This window comes from Tursiops truncatus, chromosome 4, assembly GCF_011762595.2.
Source record: "Tursiops truncatus isolate mTurTru1 chromosome 4, mTurTru1.mat.Y, whole genome shotgun sequence".
In the NCBI taxonomy this organism is placed as follows: Eukaryota; Metazoa; Chordata; class Mammalia; order Artiodactyla; family Delphinidae; genus Tursiops; species Tursiops truncatus.
This window is the reverse complement of record NC_047037.1, coordinates 81,420,600-81,429,282: the sequence shown is the minus strand read 5'-3', so window position 1 is coordinate 81,429,282 and position 8,683 is coordinate 81,420,600.

Genomic DNA, 8,683 nt, shown 5'->3' with positions numbered 1-8,683 from the left:
TGTATGTATTTCCACTGGAATTTTATTCAGCCATGAGAAAGAAGGACATCCTGCCATTTGCAACAACATAAGTAGACCTTGAGGGTATAAGTGAGATTAGTCAGATGGAGAAAGAGAAATACTGTATGATATCACTTATATGAGAAATCTAAAAAAGCAGAACTCATAGAAACAGAATAGAATGGTAGTTACCAGGGGTGTGGGAGTGGGGGAAATGGGGAGATGCTGGTCAAAGAGTATAAATCTCCAGCTATAAAATGAGTAAGTTCTGGGCATCTAATATACAACATAGTGATTGTAGTTAATAATACTGTATTATATACTTGGAAGTTATTGAGAGTAAATGCTAAATGTTGTCACCACAGAAACGAAGTGGTAATTATGTGATGTGATACACATTTTAGCTGAAGCTATGGTGTTCATTTTGCAACATATAAGTGTATCAAATCAACACATTTTACACCTTAAACTTACATAATTTTATATACCAATTATATCTCAATAAAGCTAGTTAAAAAATGAGGTTTAGAGATGAGCCTTGGCTCTGCCCCTTGCTAAATATGTGATCTCTAGGAAAGTACTGGCCCTTTCTGAACCTGAGTTTCCTCATTTGTTACTCAGAATGATTAGTAGCTATCTTAGCAGTATCTATTTCATGGCATAAAGTTAATAGATTATGTATTTAATATTATCATGTCCAATTACTATCACTGAACTTCCACTTTTGTACATATCAATGAAAGGCAATGTCATAGAGTAGTTGAAGATTAAAACACATAATATATGTAGAAATGTTCTATAAACTTCACATGTTATTATAATTAACTCTTGCTATTCAGTACACATAATATAACAATATTAGCTATTATTGGTTTCTTTATTTTATATCAAACAAATAATATGTGCTCAATAAATAGTCCTGAATAGATTTATGAATTAAAGAGAAATATGTTGCTAAACATCCTATAGCCAAAAACTACCAGAAATACCTGTACTAGAAAAAGTTTGGATTTATCAATTCATTGTAAAAACAGAATTAAGCCGTGAGGAACTATGGGGTGTCTTAGTAAGAGGCTGTCAGAAAGGACTTGTTATAAGAACCAGGCTTCTATTGGGTGATTTGGGGAAGATTTAAACAAATAGAACTAGATGCTGTCAGGAAGCATTTGATTTGTTTAATCAAATGTTCTTTTATCACCTCATTAAAAGTATTCAAAAAAACGTGTACACTGTGTACTGTTTTCATCTTGCTTTATAAAGAGATGCAGTGAGGGAGGCAGACAGAACTTCATTAAATAATAATATAACAGGTAGAAACACACAATACCTTTTAAAATCATTCAGTTAAAATAATTATGTTGTGCTTTCTGTTAAAAATAATACTGATATTTATACACAGCTCTATGTCAATTTTATCACAATAAAACTGGAAAAAAACCCAACAGTAATAAAAATTACTTGTAAAACTAACACAGTACAGAAGTCAGATTGAAGATGGCACGATAGGGACCATTATCTGCTCTCCGTAGAGCCACTTGGAAGCTATAACACAAATGAAAAATGGAGAAGGAAACCCCATCTTCTCTGAAACAGCAGATAGCAAAAATTTCAACCCAAAACTTATGAAGATGCAGATTTGGGACCAAACCAAGGGAGGCTTATTGTAGCAGATTCAGAGTTCTATAGACTCCAATTGGGTTTCAGCATTTTTTTTCAGAAGCAGTTGGCATGACCCTGAAGATCAAACAGAAACCTCTCATTGGAATATCTCACATGTGGGCCCCAGCAGCATCCTGGGTCCCTTTCCTTGGGGATGAGGGAAGCAAAAAGCAGCTTGACAACACTCAGGAGGTTGATATATGCCATCTCTTCAAGAGGCAGGTAGAATGAGTTTCAGGTTGGAATGTGGACAAATAAAAGATGGGGAAGAGGCAGCTGAAAACAGCTGGGTAAATGCCAAACCACCATAGAGAAGGGCTGTGCATCTGCCAACCTAACTGGGAGCATGTTCTGGTCAAGGAGGTAGAGTCTGAAAGAATGAAGACATGCCATACTGGCAGAGAGCTTGGTGGATTCGATGAGAAAAAGGGTCTGATACAGGCTACCTGAATTAAAGATTTTGTGTTCCTAAATAATGTTGCCATCCCCACTCTTCTTAAACAAACAGTTGCTTTATAAAATAATAATTATGCAAACATTATGTATTCTATCCAAGGTATATGAAGAAAGCTGTACTTGAAAGAACACCTATATAATTAAATTCTTACATCTCTTAAAAAGAAAGAATGACAATATATGGATTAATTATTCAACTCAAGAAATTAGAGCAACAAAATAAAATTAACAGAAACAAAAGGGATGTATTAATAAAGATAAAAGTCAAATAAAGTTAATAAATTCAAAACTAAGAAATCCAAGGACCACTTGTCTGAGAAATAATCACTGATACAATACTAGTTAACCTAGACAATAAAAAAAGAGAAAAAATTACAGAAACTCAGAATTACAAGTAAGAATGGAGAGCCATTCAGATATATCAGACACTGAAAACTATATAAGAAGCATAATAAGAGGCTTTTATTAAATGTATATGGACACTTGCAACACTTGGATGTAAGACAAAACTGACCCAGAATAAAAGCAGTAACAAAAAAAGAAAAATAAATGATATATGGTACCATCAAAAGAGGATAAAGTGGCAACCCATAGAGTGAGAGAAGATATGTGTAATACATTTATAACAAAGGGTTCAGAAATCGTGATCATAATATATAAATAACTCCAAAAATAAAGCAAAAGACAGACAATTTGGCCAAATGATGTAACAAAACTTCACAGAAAAGGATCTCCAAATTGCCAAAATATATATGAAAATGTATTCAATTTCATTAGCCATTCCTAAAATGCAAATTAAAACCACAGTATTTAGCAAGACCCACAAAACAGAATGACTAAAATGAAAAAGATAGAAATTACCAAGGGTTGGTAAGGAAACCCATATGCGTTAACCAGTCATTCCTTACCCCCACCCCTGAACCCCGGCCTCTGGTAACCACTAATTGCTGTCTGTCTCTATGGATTTGCTCATTCCAGGTATTGTATACAAAAGAAATCTCACAATATGTGATCCTTTGTGTCTGACTCCTTTTGCTTAGCATGTTTCCAAGGTTCATTCATGCTGTATTAGGTATCAATCCTTCATTCCTTTTTAGGCTGAATAATATTCCATTGTATAGACAAACCACATTTTGATTACCCATGTATCAGTCTGTGGACATCTGTGTTGTTTCTACCTTTGGGCTACTATGATTATTGTTGCTATAAACATCATGTACAAGTTTTTATGTAAACATCTGTATTAGTCTGCTAAGACTGCCGTGACAAAAACACCATAGATTTGGTGGTGTAAATAACAGTAGTTTATTTTCTCACAGTTCTGGGGCTAGAAGTCCAAGATTAAGGCGCTGGCAGGGTTGTTTTTTTCCGGAGGTCACACTCCTTGGTTTGTAGATGGCTACCATCTCACTGTGTTCTCACATGGCCTTTGCTCTGTGCATGTAAGCCACTGTTAACCCTCTCTTCTTATAAGGACACCCACCATGTTGAATTAAGGCCTTTACTGTTATGACCTAATTTAATTTTAATTACCTTTTTAATGTCCTTATGTCCAAATGTAGTCACACTGAGGCTTAGGGCTTCAACACATGAATTTGGGGTGGAGGGGGCACAATTCAGTTGATAACAACATCTTTAGGTTGAGATATATACCTAGGAGTGGAATTGCTGAGGCATTTGGTAATTCTATGTTCAACTTTTTGAGGAACCACCAAACAGTTCTCCACAGTGCTGCACCACTTTCAGTTCCCACCAGCAATGTGTGAAGGTTCCAATTTCTCCATATCCTCACCAACACTTCTTATTTTTCATTTTTAAATAATTATAGCCATCCTAGTGGAAGTGAAGGAGTTATTTCATTGTGGTTTTGATTTGTATTTCCCTAATGACTAATGATGTTGAACATCCTTTCATGGGCTTATTGGCCAGTTGAATATCTTCTTTGAAGATATGTCTATTCAAGTCCTTTGTCCATTTTTCAATTGGGTCTTTTGTCTTTTAGTTGTTGAGTTGTCAGAGTGGGATACTTGTTAACACTGCATTTTATACATGCATATATCTTATAAGCACATATACAATAAACACAAAAACACATAGAGATTTCTCTCTGTCAGACTAAAAGCCAGTATCATGATTAGACATGGAACATTTCAATGTATTCTCATTAAAGTTAGTACCAAAAATAGAATGCCCAGTATCACAAATATTTAACACTGCTCTGTAATTAATTAGCACTACAAATAGACAAGATAAAGAAATAAGGTGTGCACTAATAGCAAAGTATAAGAAACATTGTGATTATTTAGAGATAGTATTTTTACAATCTGCAAAAACAGGGGGAAAAAAAAAGAAAAAGCATTAGATCAGTAAAGAAATTTGATAGGAGTGTGAGTGCAAAGTTAATGTATAAAAATCAACAGCTTTTCTATCACAATAGCCAAGACATGGAAACAACCTAAATGTCCATTCACAGAAGAAAAGTTAAAAAAGATGTGGTACAATCTACTCAGCCATAAAAAAGAACGAAATAATGCCATTTCCAGCAACATGGATAGACCAAGAGATTATCACACTAAGTGAAGTGAGTCAGAAAGAGGAAGACAAACACCATATGATATCGCTTATATGCGGAATCTAAAATATGACACAAATGAACTTATCTATGAAATAGACCTACAGACATAGAGAACAGATTTGTGGATGCCAAGGGAGAAGGGGCTGGGGGAGGGATAGATTAGGAGTTTGGGATTAGCAGATGCAAACTATTATGCATAGAATGGATAAACAACAAGGTCCTACTGTATAGCACATGGGACTTTATTCAATATCCCGTGATAAACCATAATGAAAAAGAATGTGTGTATATATATATATGTGTATATATATATATATGTATACATGTATAACTGAATCACTTTGCCGTACAGCAGAAATTAACACAACATTGTAAATCAACTACAGCTGCATAAAATACATTAAAAAATAGCTTTTATACATACAAGCAAATGCCAGTATAAATACAAAGGAAGAAAATATCCCAATTACAGCAGCATCATGTTGCAGTAGAATTACACTTCAAAAGCCATTAACCAACCTTAAGGTTCCATTTCCTTATCTATAAAATGTGTATAATAATCCCTATTCCATCCTACTTCACGGATACAGTGAGGATAAAATGAGGAGGAACCTGCTTCGTAAGGTACAGAGGAACACAAAGACAGTGCTGCCACCAGCACATGAAAGAGCTGGACTGGCTGTGTCCACTAATACTAATTTCAGTGGACAAACACACATGCATTTGACCTTTTTCAAAATCTTCAGAAGCTCCTGACTCAAGAGACATTTGGAATTCTGATTTGTCTCATCAATTAACATGCTGTTTTCTTTCTAGGTGGCTGTGCAGCCATCCAAAAGAACTAAAGTAGGATTAACTGCTATGACAAGATTTAAAATAGTTGGAAATTATTGTAGTTCTTAAAAAAGAAAGGAAATGCAACATAGAAACAACCTAAAAACTTATATATACTACCAAATGTAAAATAGATAGCTAGTGGGAAGCAGCTGCATAGCACAGGGAGATGAGCTAGGTGCTTTGTGACCACCTATCACAAAGCACCTAGCTCATAGGGAGGGTGGGAGGGAGACGCAAGACGGAGGGGATATGGGGATATATGTATACGTATAGCTGATTCCCTTTGTTATACAGCAGAAACTAACACACCATTGTAAAGCAGTTATACTCCAATAAAGATGTTAAAAAAAAAAAGAAACAACCTAAGAGTATCGATTATTATATGTATGAAAAGAAGGTAAGAATGTCTAGGAGGAAATAGAGTGTCTGCGTGATTATGAATTTTTAGGTTAAGTTTAATTACACAGAGTTTGCATGTTCAACTCAGGTGTTATCTTCTCCCAAGGCATTCTGTTCTCTAAGGCTAACACTGTAACGTTGGAGGTAGTGATACTCATCATTGAGTCACTTGAGATAGGCATTTTATGAGGGTGCTCAATTCCGAGTGTGGAGTAGCATCACCCAAGAAGCTATTTTCAATTATCAATGCTCAGGCTCCCCCTCCAGAGATTCTCATTTAAATGGTCTAGATTGTGACTGGGGCATTGGTTGTTTTTAAAGCATCGCAGGTGATTCTAATCTGCAGGCAAGGGATGAGAGCCATGCAGTCATTGGACCCAAATGGAAAATCCACTCTACCCTTTCTCCATTCCCTCTTATATCAAGAATATATTTTCTTCTTCAAGCAAACTATGAAATGCTGGACTTTATACCATCTTTCAATTAAGTGATTCAAACATCTTTCCTTTTATTTTTTTTTCAAAGTATGAATTACCTAAGTCTCACATAACGAATGAGGTAAGTAATGGTTAGGATACAAGAACTCAACCCCCTGATAGGCTCTAGCAAGGTTAACAGCAGTAACAAGATGACCAGCCAGCACCAGGAAGAATGCTGTATCCAAATGAAATCCACCTGCACACACTCTTTTGTTTTATCCAAAACCAATCTAAAATGTAAAGTTTACCCTAAGAAAATAATATTCATAGTAAGTGTTTTAAAGAATTCCTCATGGGGCACATTGTGATAGAGAGAAATAGTAAATTCCTAGGAGAACCTTTACCTCTTTCTTCCCTGTTTTACTCAGTGGCTGGGGGCTTGATGCCCTTTGAGGGTAGAGACTTCGAGGCTTTCGTCACAAATGTGCATCATGTTACATTAAAATGAGTCACGCTTTACCTCTGCCAATCCAGCCTTGCCTGACACCTAGGACTTAGAACATGAACCTCCCTTTTCCTTATCAACAGAGGCAGCCTTGCTGAGGATCAAAGTGGTTTTCACTTAGCAATCCATTTCAGTAGTTACTGTCATTCTGGGATCCCTGAACATGGGCATCCCATGGAGCTAGGAAAGCTCAGGGAATCCTTATCATCTAGAACTGTCTCTCAGAATCTACTCCAGGTCTGAGTTACCTCTGGCGCTGGGGCTCCCTCTAGTGAGTATGCTAGGAATGCCAACCTAGGAATGCCGGTTCTCAAGGGGAGGATGGAATATGATGATACCACCAGGACCCAAACCCTTATAGATGAGACAACCATACAGTCTGTCAGGCAACCTCCTTGCCTATGATCTACTCAATTTAGCCATTTTGGCCTCAGACTTGTCTCACTGAGATCCCATGGGCATCAGACTCCAGGGGAATGGTAGATTGGGTATCGTATTTATCAGATACCTTGGGTTATACACAACAAAACTTGACTTTGGAACACTTTAGGGAAAAACCCAGGTTTAGAACAATATATTGAGTGGTTTTCACAAACATAACTTAGAAAAGACAGGGATTCAGGCATGCCCCAGGATCTGATTTGCAGAAACTTATAAGAGATCTCATTAGGGCCCTTCCATCCAAACCAATGATCTTCAGCCATTGTATGTCTTTGGGTCAATCGGATGGCCATGGACACCTCTAAGTAGTCTCATTTTAATCTTTCCATAACCTCAAGATCCTATGGGCATTATTATGTAATTTTACACTTGAGAGCAATTTGCCCAGATCACCTGACTAGTTGGTGCCAGAACTATACTCAAAAACATATTTCCTAAGTCCAAATTTTATATTCTTTGTCTCCTCATATCACTTTCATGACTTAGAAGAAAATTGCTGGAAAGGCACTGAAGTAAATATTGTAGTGCTGTTCTCTTCTCCCAGGAAAGTTTGCTGTGAGATACTGAGAATGTCAGAGTGAGGTTTAGCAGAATGAAGGAAATATACCTACATGGCTTTCTTAAGAAGCAGTACTGGATGTTAAAAAAACAAAAAAAAAAAAACATAGTCTTTGGAATCTTATAATCACAAGTTGAATTCTGGCTTTTTCTCCTACTACCTACATGACTTTGGGCAACCTTCTTGCATTTGCAATATAGGAATAGATATACCTACTCACAGATTCTTGAAAGAATTAAATGCAATGATGTAAGGAAATCTCCCAGCAGAGTGAACCTAAGTGATTTTAACAGAATAGGCAAGAAACAGAACTAGAAAATAGTAGAAACTAGTAACAGAAGAACAGAAATAGGGAAAATCAGATGGAAATAGAACAAACCCATCTAGGGAACATACATCACTAAACCAGAGGCTAGTGGAACCTGATAATACAACAGAGATAATCAACAGGGCTGTTAGGGTTTGATCATAATTCCATCTTTCGACTGGCCTTCTACGAAGCAGAGGGTGCATAACTTAGAGACCATTTCAAGAAGCAAAAGACGGCTGATGGGCATTTGGCACCGTGATTATTCACCAAGGAGAAGATGAGATTCTGTGCTATGCCAGAGATGGAAATATCACCTTAACAAGCATGGACAGCCCCCAATGGACTATAAAATTCATTTGGTGGCTGTGATAATTCAAAAGAGCCAGGTGGCACATCAGCAACAACGGAAGACATAAATTTTAATTCATGAGGCTCATCAGTGTCCTGGTCAGAAAGGGACAAACCCTCCACTCTCCGGCTCAGTAATCCAATCTAATGGGAAGAGAAAGCATTCTGAAGTGAC